Source organism: Peromyscus californicus, unplaced genomic scaffold (genome assembly GCF_007827085.1).
Source record: "Peromyscus californicus insignis strain IS unplaced genomic scaffold, ASM782708v3 Scaffold_13__1_contigs__length_99412109, whole genome shotgun sequence".
In the NCBI taxonomy this organism is placed as follows: Eukaryota; Metazoa; Chordata; class Mammalia; order Rodentia; family Cricetidae; genus Peromyscus; species Peromyscus californicus.
This window is the reverse complement of record NW_026294424.1, coordinates 46,802,658-46,815,980: the sequence shown is the minus strand read 5'-3', so window position 1 is coordinate 46,815,980 and position 13,323 is coordinate 46,802,658. Positions and strand designations below refer to the sequence as shown.

Sequence of the window (13,323 nt, the reverse complement as noted above, 5' to 3'; positions counted from 1 at the left end):
GATGGGTACCACCACCTCTGGCTGTTTCCTTCATGTTTTCTTGGGCTTGACCTTGGGTCATCTGGCCTATACAGTTGGAGCTTTTGCTTATTGAACCATCTCACCGGCCTGGGATAAATTTCTTAATGATGGACCCAACTTACTGATTAGTCAGAAATGTTGGGTGTTTTATGAACAAGGGTGGATGGAGGTGAAGTCAAACTCCAATTGGAGAGATCACTATTGTGTGTAAATAAAGCTGCTAAAAACTGCCTTCAGAATACAGTTTTATGATGCTGGAGAGATGGCTCAGTGGTTAAGAATATATGCTGCTATTTTGGAGGGTCAGAGTTTTCTTGCCAGCACCTACATCCAGTGGTTCATAACTGCCAGCAACTGTAGCTCCATATCTGACACCCTTTCAGGGACTCTGTGGGCAACTGCACTCTTGAGCACAATACACATACTCACATTAATTAAGAATAAAATAAATAAATGCTTAAGGGATTGGAGAGATGGCTCAGTGGTTAAGAGCACTTAGTATTCTTACATAGGACCTGGGTTCAGTTCCCAGCACCCACATGGCAGCTCACAACCATCTGTTACTCCAGTTCTATGGGATCGGATGTCCTTTTCTGGCCTCCAGAGGTACTGGACATGCATGTAGTTCGCAGACATACAAGCAGGCAAACGTTCATAGACCTGAAATAAAAATAAATAAATCTTAACTCAGAAACATATTTTTAGAGAAGTAATAACCTTCTAATATAATCAGATTTTAAAGAACTTTGTGATAATATTTTATTCCTAACATTCTTGGCAGAGAAACCATAGAGCTAAGGAAAACTTACACACCTAAACACTTGAAGTACCCCAAGATGCCTGGAAGAGGCAAACACAGGAAAACCTTTTTCCTGATAATAGTTACACTCTCAAGAGGCTTTATCCACCTGTACATGTGCTTACTGGAATCTCCAGGAAGTCATCATGACTCTTTGATGGCCTACCATGTCAGGAAGGTCTGAAACACAGGACACTCTTGAGTCTACTTTCTTATTTTTCTTTTCTCTGTGTTTCTCTCACTTACTTTCTGTTTCTGTTTCTCTGTCTCTCTGTTTCCCTCCTGTATTGGGTCTAGAATCCGGGACCCAAAGCACAGGCACACTAACAGTCTTTCACTGGGCACTCTCTCTCTCTCTGTCTTCAAAGATGGGTGATCAAAATCCAAAGGTTACTAAAAATACCATTCCAACAATAGCCAATACCATGGGCCATGCTCCTGTCAAACTATCAAATACAAAAAGAATAGAATAAATCAGCATACCCCACATCTCCTTAACGAGGAGAGTTGTGTTTGATGAAAACAGTGGATCATGATGATATGATGTGCATGAAAGGATATGTGTTCTCTTTTGGGGTGTGTAAGAACACAAGCACAAATTGTGTGCATGGAGGGAACATAGGATGGAGAATGGCTAGGGACTGTGGAATTTAGAGCAAGTTGTTACCTTTTCCCATGATTTTCTACACAAAAGGGGTTTATATACAGCACTAGCCCTGATAAAATGCACATACTTCTATAAAGCAATGGGTAAAACCAGTCAGGATTTATTCCATAAATTGTTAAAAATCCTCCCTTTCTGTTGTGATCATAGTATTTTTCAAACAGTGATCTTTTAATTTGTATTCGAGGAGGAAGAGGTAGAAACTTCCTGTCGTGGGATTCAGATCTCATTTCCCAGCTGTAACCGCAGGCCTGTCTGAGGAATAATCACATTCCAGGGCTCCTTGGACTCGGCTGCTACAGTATAGCTTTCTGAGTGCTGTTTTTTGCAGCTCACCAGTTCAGTACTTTTCTCGGCTGGGAAAAAAAAGTTACTTACAATTCATGCGTTGGTTAACGATTACTCCAGTTTTACAGTACCATTAAAATCTCTAAACCCACCTAAATGGCTTTGTCAACAAAAAGGTAGATCATGAACTCCCAACCAGTTTTCTCTCCTCTAGATCATGCCATGACAGTTGACACTATCCTTCAGATGGTAGCTTTGAAACAGAGCCTCCCTCATCTCATAGCTAACATCTCCATTTTGGGAGAAGCTTCCAATTGATATGTTTTCCTGGACCTCAGTTTTCTGAACTTCCTAATGGATCCAAGACCTGACTTGATGAGCTGCCGTGAAGTTATAAGATGCAAATGGTGTTTTGTATGCAAATGATGGTGTGTATGCAGATGAGGACATGCATTCAAATGATGGCGTGTATTCAATATAATAATCATGGCTGTTGTCCTTATTTATGTTATAATTATTAGTTGTAATATGAACAGGCTTTCTCAAGGCCAGAGCTGTGGTTCTTCCAAGGATCCCTGTAGTCCCTAATAATAATAGCAGCTAACATTATCTGTGTGCTTATTTTGTTCCAGACATATCTCTCATTGCCCTGCATGCATTAATCTCACTTAATATCTACCAGACCTCCAGAGAGGGGTACTCTCTTCCTATTTTGCCAATGAAGAATTTGAAGTACAGATCATTTCTGCAGCTCACGGCAGGTCTCCAAACTAATAATGTCGGAGCACAGAGTTGAGCCCCTCTGACTCACAGCTCCCTTCTAACTATGGTAAGCTCTGAACCAGTAAGCAGAAACAACTGTTTGATGAGATGTTATTATACGATGTAAGAAGTGCAGTGTTTGGAAATGTTGGGACACAGACTTTGCTTGTCTGAGTCCCTTAATGTTAAAACAAGGCCTGTTGCCAACATGTTCTTCTAAGTTTACCTAAGGCTCCTCATTTGGAGTCTATTCAAATTGTGACTAAAAATTTTTGAAAAATAAAATCCCCACAAGCACAAAGCAAACCCTAGTTAAGTGTATTAACAGTTTATGCTAGAACTGTGTGCCATCTTTGTTTTAAGAAAAATTGATGAAAAAAGATGGAAAACTCTATTTTCAGATACTGACTTATAGATAACAGGGTACCTGTCAACGTTGTCTCAATGAGTCATGCCTGCACATGGGTAACTCCATTTAACCTTGACTCAGTTCTAAACAGGGCTCAGAGTCTATGGATGAGTCACAGTCTACAAATAGTCTACAAACATGTTTAGAGGCATTTTTTTTTTTAGAATTTTTTTCCTGTTTAAGACCACTTCCTTTCTATTGATTTCTGACCTCAATTATTCTCCCAGCCACCCCCCAGTCTCCCTTTTCTTTTTTTTCTCTCTTCCTTCTAAATTCTGAATGTTCTTATAAGAACATTGAAGGGAAATTTGAAAAAGCAAGAAAAATAATTCTTATTCCTACAACATAGCTCTTTTTTATTGCTTTGAGTTTGCATATTATTTTATCTTTAAGAAATTTTTTTGGTTTACATACATAATTTATAATTATATGATTGCAGTTGAAGTGAATAAACAATCTTACTCAGCTTTGTTTCATGCATTTAATGAGTGTGCATTATTCCATTAAGCTGAAGTCCATAATTTATGTTGTTTTTTTCCATTGTTGAGTTTTTGGTTGTTTCTAAGGTTTTGTTCTTTTAGACAATTCCTAGTGAATATGTTTTTGCATTTAGCTTTTGCCTCTGCCAAAGTTCCCAACATTAAATCAAATGCGTCTGTGCCTAAAAATGAAACTTTTTAAACTTTGGTCTGAATTTCTTCAACTATTGATGCTACACAAATGGATTTTTACCCAACCAACCTCAAGTCTACTTAGTGTTGTGAGAATTATTCAGTTAATTTAATCTTGACTACTTGGTAACTGACTTAGGAAAAACTAATTCAATTGTGTTTCCAAATTATTTATAGATAGTAACTGAATTCTTTATATTAGCCATTTTTTCCCAGTGACCTGGTAGCATAAATATTTAAGGTAAGACTTTAGAAATTGAATTTCAGGGTTTTTCTTATTAACAGTTGAGTGCAAGTGTGAGTGTTAGCTGGATGATTCTGGCATTTAAAAACCAAGCATTGGGCATGTCTTGGGATATCTTTGTTTGGTGACTTCATGATAGTGCTTTCTCTCCTTGTCTGTGGTCACTGCTCAGGTTTCTGATTTCTTCCCCCGTTCACAGTGAAGTTTGTATAAGGAGCTGGCACATTACCATCCTTAAATTGGAATCAGCCCTCCATCTAAACGTCTGTCCACGTCACCGCTGAGATTGCTCCAGCAGTGGACAGGGAGGATTTCTATCATCAAACATTTCTGTCCTTGCCTCCTTTGACTTCTGATAGCATTTGGTGTCCTGAAAATCTGCACTCCTTAGACCCCATTATCTCAGTCTCTGGCGTTCCCATTTTGGTTACTTTTGCTGACTCTGTGTCTTTAACCCAATATGGAAAAGTCTCCAGGTCTTTGCACTCATCAATTTGCCCTGCCTTCTACAGTGATCCTCCTACACTTCCTATACTTCCAACACACAGACACTCCCACACACTCCCACACTTGTACACACACACACACACACACACACACACACACACACACACACACACACTCCTCACTGTCCCCTGACTTACATACACAGGGCTATGTGCTATGTGTTCTCAAGTGTTTCCACCCCTTGCTTCTGTGGGTTGCATGCCATCCTTGTTGGCTACTGTTGACTTTCAACCTGGATATCCAGAGTCTCCTTTGGTTCCGTACTTCCCAAGTACACTTCTAATTCTGCCTTTGCTCAGATCTTCCTTACTTAGATAATGGTGGCACTCTTCCCTCAGTCACTTTGTGTAGAAACCTAGGAATTACATTAGCCACAGTTTCTCATTCTCTAACATCTAACTGATCACCAGGATACACTTCTTCTGGTTTTCAGCTGGCCCTGAACCCCCTTCTTTTCTTTCTTGTTTCATTGTTTCTGCCTAGGATAAACTGTAGGCCTGCTATAATTTGTATCCTTGAATCGAGTCTTACTTTCCTTCAATTCTCGCTTTAGCCAGAGTAAAGTAAAATTACTCATCTAATCCTATCACACTCCTGAGCTGACCTCTCCTGATGCCTCCCTTCCTGGAAGCCTCTTTGTGTCATCAAGAAAGGATGCTGTTGATCTTCCACAATAGTCAGACCCATGACGAGCCATGCACCATCTCCTTCATCACCTCCTAAGTGTCTTGGCCACACTGACTTGGACACCATGACTCTCCTTGTTTTTCCATGCATCTCATGGTTCTGTGACCTAGAAAGTTACTCTCTTTGCCTTGCTCTGTTCTTACTAAGCACCTGTTCGCCTTGTAAGATGCAGCTCAGGGCTTTTGTCTTCTTCTCACCTTGTCCCTGTGTTACTCTCAGGCACTCCGAGATCTCTTCCCGCTTAGAGAATCTCATGCAGACTGACAGTCTTCTACCTGTCCAGTAGAGTCTGAGTTCTGAGAGCAAAGATCCTGCTTGTGTTTTCTTTTATAACATTTGTGCCCCACAGTCTAAAACCCAAAGCGATGCACTCTCATCCAAGTGTGGGGGCCCAGGCCTGTAGTCCCAGCTGCTGGAGAGGCTGAAAGGACAAGAATTGAAAACACAGGTTTGAGGCCAGCTGGAGAAATTAGTAAGACCCTGTCTCAAAACAATGTTAGAACAAAAGGGCTGAAGATGTAACTGAGTAACAGAGAACTTACATCACATGCTCAAGACCTTGGGTTCAATGCTCAATACTTCAGAAAGCAATCAACAACTGCTTTATATTTTATCATGAAAAATTTAATGAATAAATTCCAAGGAAGAAAGTAAAACCCTCAATATTTATTTTTATCCAATTTGCTTAATAAGTCCTTCCTTTTTTTTTTGAGACAGGATCTCATGTATACCTAAGTTCAAGCTGGTCTTGACCTTAAAATACAGATAAGGATGACCTCTGTCTCTACCTATAGACTGCTGGAATTACATGTGTAAATCATCATCCCTGGATTTATGTAGTGCTAAGAACTGAATCTGGGGCTTCATGCATTCTAGGCAAGCACTCTATCAACTGAGCGACATTTTCAATCCTTGTAATTATTTCTATAGAGATTCTTGTGAACTTTAAAAATGGGAATGTGTTATGAAAAGCCTCTCTGTGTATTTAGTCTTCAAAAACATAATTTCCAATGGCTATATTATAGTTGACAATATTATATCATATAGATATACCATAATTTATTTAATCATTCCTCATTGGTGCATGCTTAATTTTTCCAATTTCAATATGCTAATGCTTCATTGGATAGCTTTTATTGATATTTAACAGATTTTATGAGATAGAAGAGTACAAGGAAGAGTGATCATAAGCTTAATTTCTTCGAACTTTACCAAGTCAGTCAAAGAGAGATTTGTTTGTTGAGTAACAACTGCTTGGTGTATTAAAAACTTTGTTAACCCGTTAGTTTTTTTCACAGTGTTGATAATTACACATGTTTAAAATATGTAACTATTGCTGTAGATTAAACATAAAGTGTGTGAGGAGTGTTGCTAAGGGAACCCCAGCTTTTCCATTTTCTGATTTTGCAGTAATATAGCTTTTTATGTAACCAGTTCATATTTGTGAAGTGCTTTGAAGATGAAAGCTATTATGTAAAGGCAAAATCACTTCATAAAAATGTTACATATAAAATACAAAAATCCATAGACAGGCTCTAAGATTTTCAAAGCAACATCAACTCTTTCATGTAATCATTTATAACCACCGTCTTTAGACTAGTAATCCAGCATTCATTTATAGATTATTCTCAGAGTATTTTAGTGTTATCTGTTGCGGTGAAATTGTTTTTCCAGTCAAAGGCAGTGGTTAGGAATGACGTTATTCGTTTTAACCATGGTTATTGAAGTTGTAGCACATTTATAAATACATGAGGATAAATAAAAATTGGCCATAAGTATAAATTATTCTTTCTGACGCCCAGCATTACAGCTCCAAGGATTGGTATTTGGAAGTAAAAGATTTCATCGTGTGCTGTGGAGGCCTTAAAGTTGCAGCATTTGTAAATTGCAGCAGATCATTTTATTTCTGTAGCACATTTAAAGAGAGTGGGATGGGGACAGGGTCTGATGAACCTGGAGAGGAAGCTCACATGGAGATTCTTCTCCTGTACCTCTAAACAGCACTCCACCTGCTCAATGGGATAGCCCCAAACTCAAGGTGTACCCCGTGAACATCGGATAGCTTTCATTTGAATAATGATTTTCATTTTTAAAGTATTGTGTTGGTGTTGGGGAGATGGATCAGTAGGTAAGATTGCTCCCTGAAGCAGGATAGCCCAGAGACTTAGAATAGAATCAAACATGACTGGAAAAAAAAGTCAATAAAATGATTCCTAATGATACTCTGCTATACTCGTAGACCAGAACCTAGCATAACTGACATCAGAGAGGCCTCATCCAGCAACTGATAGGAACAGATGCAGAGACCCACAGACCATTAGGCAGAGCTAAGGGAACCCCAAGGAAGAAGAGTAGGAAGAATTGTAGAGGCCAGAGGAGTCAGGACACCGTAAGGACATGGCCCACAGAATCCACTGAGCAGGGCTCATAGGGGCTCGCAAAGACTGAAGTGACATTGTAGAGCCTGCATGGGCCTTAACTAGGTCCTCTGCATGTATGTTATAGTTGTGCAGCTTGGTCTTCTTGTGGGACTCCTAATAGTGCGAGTGGGGGTGTCTCTGACTCTCTTTCCTGCTTTTGGTACCCTTTCCTCCTACTCCTGGATTGCCTTGTCCAGCTTTGATATGAGGGTTTGTGCCTAGACTTACTGTAACTTGCTGTACCATGTTCAGTTGATATCCCTGGGAGGCACACTCTTTTTATGGAGGGAATCAGAGTAGGAGTGTATCTGGGGGAGAGAGGATGTGGGAGGGGCTGGAAGGAATGGAGGGAGGGGAAATTGGAGTTGGGGTATCATAAATGAGAGAGCAAAAAATGTCTTTCCAACAAAGCAGAGTATTTTATCTGAATAAAACATCATCATAAACAACAGATACTCACTGCACAGGGGTGAAGATTTGAGTTCAAATCTTCAGAACCCAAGTAAAGAAGTCAGGTGTGTCAGTGTGCACCCAGCGCTGTGAAGGGGTGGAGAGGGGAGGATTGCTGGGTTTGCTAGCTGCTACCCAGCTCCAGGTTCAGTGAGAAGCCCTATCTCAAGAGAATCAGGCAGAGTGTTATAGAACAGGACACCCAACATCCTCCTCTGGCCTCTGAGTGTACATGCACCACACACAAACATTGTACACATACCCCAAAACCAGGAGAAAGTACTGGCTGTGAAGTTTCTCTGAGTGTCCCCTCTCCAACTTCCCATATACATTGCTGCTGTCCCCTGACACTGAGGCTACATATTTTGAGTGAGTCTCTTTTGTTACGGTAACACTCAACGTATCCCATGTCAACTTACCAACTCCAGATGCTCAGCAGACCTTCCTATGGTACATGCTTTCCTTGGCCAGAAGTAAAAGTCAGTTATTGTGGAGTTAAGATCAGGAGACAGAATTGCTGCAGCCCAAGGCACCAAGAATTGGGTCAAGCTTCCTGTCCATCTGACACATCACGGCAGAAGTCTAGTAGCTTTGCTTTAGCTTTTGTAGACTTCTCTTTTGGGGTTTCTGGGTTATGCACATGTGAACTCAGATTCTTAAGCTTGGTGGCGAGAGACATGACCCAGTGGGCAGTCTTGCTGGCCCTCTACCTAGCTTCTCCCTTACTTCGTTTTAGTTATTACTCTTTGTTCCTGGGTCCCTCCTTCCCATGTCTCAACCATCTAACTGAAACCCATGTCCTGTCCTAGGCTGAGCCTGGTTGACTTTTCGGGGTACTGAAGCCCAGGTATACAATATGTCTTTCCATTTAATATCCTGGCTTTTTTTCCAAGTGCAAAAAAAAATCTACAAATTTGGTTTTTCAATACAGAATTATGGGGTCTAGTATTTCTCTAGTCTATAACAGTATGGTAACTGATAAATGTTCCAGCAATTTTATTGCATGTAATTTTATTGATTAAAAAGTTAAGCCATTTTGGCTCTTTTATTTTAGACTTATCTATCAAATATTGATCGAAGAAATTTAAAATCTTGTATAATTTAAAACATAACCAACATTTAGTCATTTATTTGGATATGACACCTTTATGGTCAGCATGAGAAGAATCCCAGAAGCAGAACACATGGTTGATGGGCTCATGTCCCTGGAAAGTGGGTCGTGGGGTAGCACAGGTGGATCTAACACTCCTCGAAGCAAGCCGTGTCTTAGAGAATCTGATGAGTAAGTCTTTCCCTAATTGCATTCCCCTTTTAGTCATCCATAAATATTTCTAGAACACCAACCCTTTGTCAAATGGTGAATTCTCTCATTCTGATGTGACAAGGAACAGATCAGCAAGCTGCTTAAAGGAGACTATTTTGCAGTCTGTTTTATCTTCTGAATGGCTTAAATGTGATTAAGAGCATGTTAAGATGGTATTTTCATAAATTTTATAATGCTTTTGGTGGTTGGGAAATGGGGAGATACTTTGCACAGCTGGGGATCTTTTTAAAATTACCTGAAGATAAAGATAGCCCTATCTGCAGAGTGGATGGAGTATGTCCTAAATGGGTCAAGTTTTCACAAAGACCTGGCCACTTCCGCAGTCCCTCCTGCTCATCCGCTACAGGGCTGAAGTGCCAAAGTGTGTGTATACCGTGAGACATGCAGCAAGTACCCAACTGCTTTCAGACCTCATTCACTGATGAAGGGCTCTTGCCTTACTCATGGTGGAAAGTTGTGTGCTTGTGTGTGCTACATGCATTAACCAACTGCAGTCATGCACCAAAGGATGATGTCTCAGCTAGTGATTAACACATATACAGCAGTGGTCCTATGAAGGTGTATTGCTCAGTGACACCATCCTTGGTTGTGTAAGTACTGCACGGTGTTAGTGTTCGAAGGTTGATAAATTCCCCTAGCCGAGCAGTTCTGAGAATGTATTCTATTGTTGAGTGGCACATGACTATAAGCATCACACTTAATGTCTCCTTAATGAGTTGATGATAATATTTAATAGTGATGATTTCCCAAAGGAAAGTAAAATGTATGGGCTGTTAGTGTTTAACGTGTGACTGGAGAGCTCTTAAAGGGGAAGTGGAAGCCAATGTGCAGTGTGTTTTTATCTTCTCTAAGGACTATCGCTTGCACAGTCTACACCAGTGATTTTTACAATATCATTTGTTGCCGGAAGCCACCATGCACCTGTTCTGCCTCTTGACCCTTAGGCTCCTCTCACTGAGAACATAAAAAGCCCTACTTCGGCTCTTGGGCTTGCTTGGTTCTTCTGCTTTGGACACTAATGCCAGGGTGGTTTCCATCTTCTCCTTCTGGGTCAACCTAAATTTCTCCTTTTAGAGGAAGGTGTAGGCACGGTGGTTAGTCTTAGTTGGCAACTTGAAGGAACTGAGAGATACCCAGAGGATTAGAAAAATGGGACTGTAATTATGTCTGTGACGGCATTTCTAGAGATGACTAGACCTGACCGAATGAGTAAATTAATTTCTTGATGGATTCATACTGTGAAAGATGGGGTCTATTTGGAGCGGGTAAGTCACTAGGAGCACATCCCTGTAAGTATACATTTTTTTCACAATCATTAAGTTCTTTGACAATTTCATACATGGATATAATGTATTTGGGTTACTCTTACCCCCAGCCATTTCGTATCTCCCCTCATTTCTTATTAACATCCCCTTCTCCTTAATGTCCCTTTACTAGATTTGTGACTTTTGGTTTTGTTTTGTGACCTGTGTGACCATTGGATTAGTATGATCCCTTAGACCCTTGGTGGGGCCTTCAGTGGGTACACAACTGAAGTAATAACTCCCTTCTCCTGCATTTCTCAATAGGAAATAGTTCAGCCGTGATAGGTAGAGCCTCTGTACTCACTTCCATTCATGCCTGACTGTGGATGGGCCCATTCGTGTGCAGACGCAGTGAAATCACCTGCAGGTGATTTTGTGACTGTAATGGCTGTGTATGGCCCAGAAAACTGAATGTCACCGTGCTCTGGGAATGATGTTCTACATATTTTCCCTTTCTGTTTACTGACTGTCCTGATATAATTGCTCTGCTCCTCCACAGCCCCTGCCAAGATTGACTGACACCCCTGAAACCATGAGCGGTGACAAACCTCTCTTCTCCTTAAGTTATGTTTTCAGGTCCTTTGGTCATAGTGACGAGAAAGTAACAGAGTACCCTATCTCTCTCCATCTTAACCACAACACACTTCCATGTCTGTGGTGGCTTTAGATTCAGTTTATAATGATTTTCTTTAGTTACCCTTTTCCCAATGAGTTTTTATTGTTTCCATTATTGTTTGTCAGATTCCAAGCTCCCATGATACTCCCTGCCTTGGCGTGGGTGCTGAATTATAAATATTTATCAAAAAGATTAATTGATTAATACAGAAATGTCCAATGCAAGCATGATTCTTCCTTCAGCTAGTTGACACGACATTTTCCTTTTCGAGCTGTCTTTTGGGCCTGTCCTCTGTTTAACTGTTGAAGAAGCTGACTGATTTTGATAAAATTTGGTACACTGCAGAGCACAAGTCCCATCCTGAATTGGATTTATAACTCAGTCTGTCATCTTGAATCCAAATGGTGGCAGATAAACCTTGACAAATGGGACTTTGAGCAGATTTCAGTACAGTTTGGTACACGGATCGATGTACCATTTAATTGAAATGTGTGGAATCTTACATTTAACAAATCTTAACTCTAACCTGAACCCACCCCAACCCAATTTTCCTTTTTAACGATACCGATTTCTTCAAAACTTAACATGTGGGGCTAGATTAAAAGTGTCTTGGGAGGTGAAAATCAACAAGGACTTTTAATCGTGGATGTCCAGCTATTTTTCTCAAAATGTCTTTGCATCCCTCAACCTGACAGGACAGATGATGGACGCAGTATTTCTGCATGACTTCTATCAGCCAGACCATGTGGAAAGGCTTAGAAGGACAGAGAGGGGCTGTGGGGTCGTTTTTAGCCATACCAGCATGCCAAGGGTAGATGCAGATAGAAGAAAAGACATGCCATTCTTGGGTCAGTGGAAATGAGCCTGTCCCATGATCTGTCCCTCATCAGGGGTATTAAGGATCCCAGTTTTACCACAGGAAGCATTATGAACATAGTTGGGAAAATTTCACTCTGATATTTGGCCTTTTCTCTTTGAAATCCATGGCATGCCATAGAAAGTTTCACTTCTTTCCTTATAATGTAAACTTTATGTGTGTATATGTGTATTCATGTACTGGTGTGTGTGTGTGTGTGTGTGTGTGTGTGTGTGTGTGTGTGTGTGTGTGTGTAGGGATACCATGTGCACATGTGAACCAGATGACAACTTATGGGAGTTGGTTCTCTCCTTTTGCCATGTGGGCCACAGGGATGAACTCAGCTCATCAGAGTTGGCATCAGGCTCCTTTGCCCACTGAGCGGTCTCAGTAGCCCTCCTGTATTTTCATGCTTTTAGGAAATAGGGTTATCTGCCTCCTTGCTTTGGTTTGGGAACTGTCTGCCTAGGCTTAGTGCAAGGTTTCTTCTCGGTAGCATTAGCACGGGTGTCCCTCCAAGGCTTATTGTGTTTGCCATCCGCCTCACAGCAGTTCCCAGCAACTTCCAAAACCTAAGAAGAGTCAGCGCCAACATGACAGGCAAGAAAGGCGAGTACGGACCGCGGGTTGTTTGCTATTTGTAGTTGCAAATTCTGACCTAAGTAACCTCCGGAAAGCGGTCCTTTGACTGAGTAACTGCCAGAGTTTCATTTGATCTGTTCTTAAAAAACACAGCTCTCTCGTGATGACTTCCTCCCGTACATGCCTCCTCCTCACCCCCAGCCTTCCTCTTTGTCTTCCCCATGTCCCCCATTGCAAGCAAAGACAACATGTTGCATCTCTTCCCCCCCTCAATAAAAGACATGGATTTATTATAGATTTGCAATCTGCAGGTATATATTTGAAAGAGAACAAGAGTCACCCACAGTCCAATGCTCAGAGATAAACGGTATTCACATAGGTTTAGCATGTTTCCTCTCAGCCTCGTTCCCTTGCCTATATATGCATAGACAGGGCGAAGCTGCTTTGAGGCAGAAATCTTACAGCCTTTTTCCTTTCTGCTTATTCTCAGTGGTCTGAGAAATTCATTCAGTGGCCTTGCCAAAGATGGAAAGAGCAAATATCTTTTATTTGCTTGTCTCTCCTCCTCCATCTGTGCAGACACCTCCTTGCCCTGGTATCACTAGACCGACTGTTTGTCCATTAGCTCCTTTTGACCGCATACTTCCCTTCTCCTGCTCTCTTGGCTGCAGGAGTCCAGGACTGCCCTACTTATCTCCTGGCCTGCACTTCTCCAAGTT

At 41.0% G+C, this 13,323-nt stretch overlaps 1 protein-coding gene across 1 annotated transcript in view; it reads left to right on the top strand.

The window, feature by feature from the left end:
- The window catches only part of Ppargc1a (PPARG coactivator 1 alpha), a 682,761-nt gene that overhangs the window by 75,308 nt on the left and 594,130 nt on the right, over positions 1-13,323 (top strand). The window lies entirely within an intron of this gene.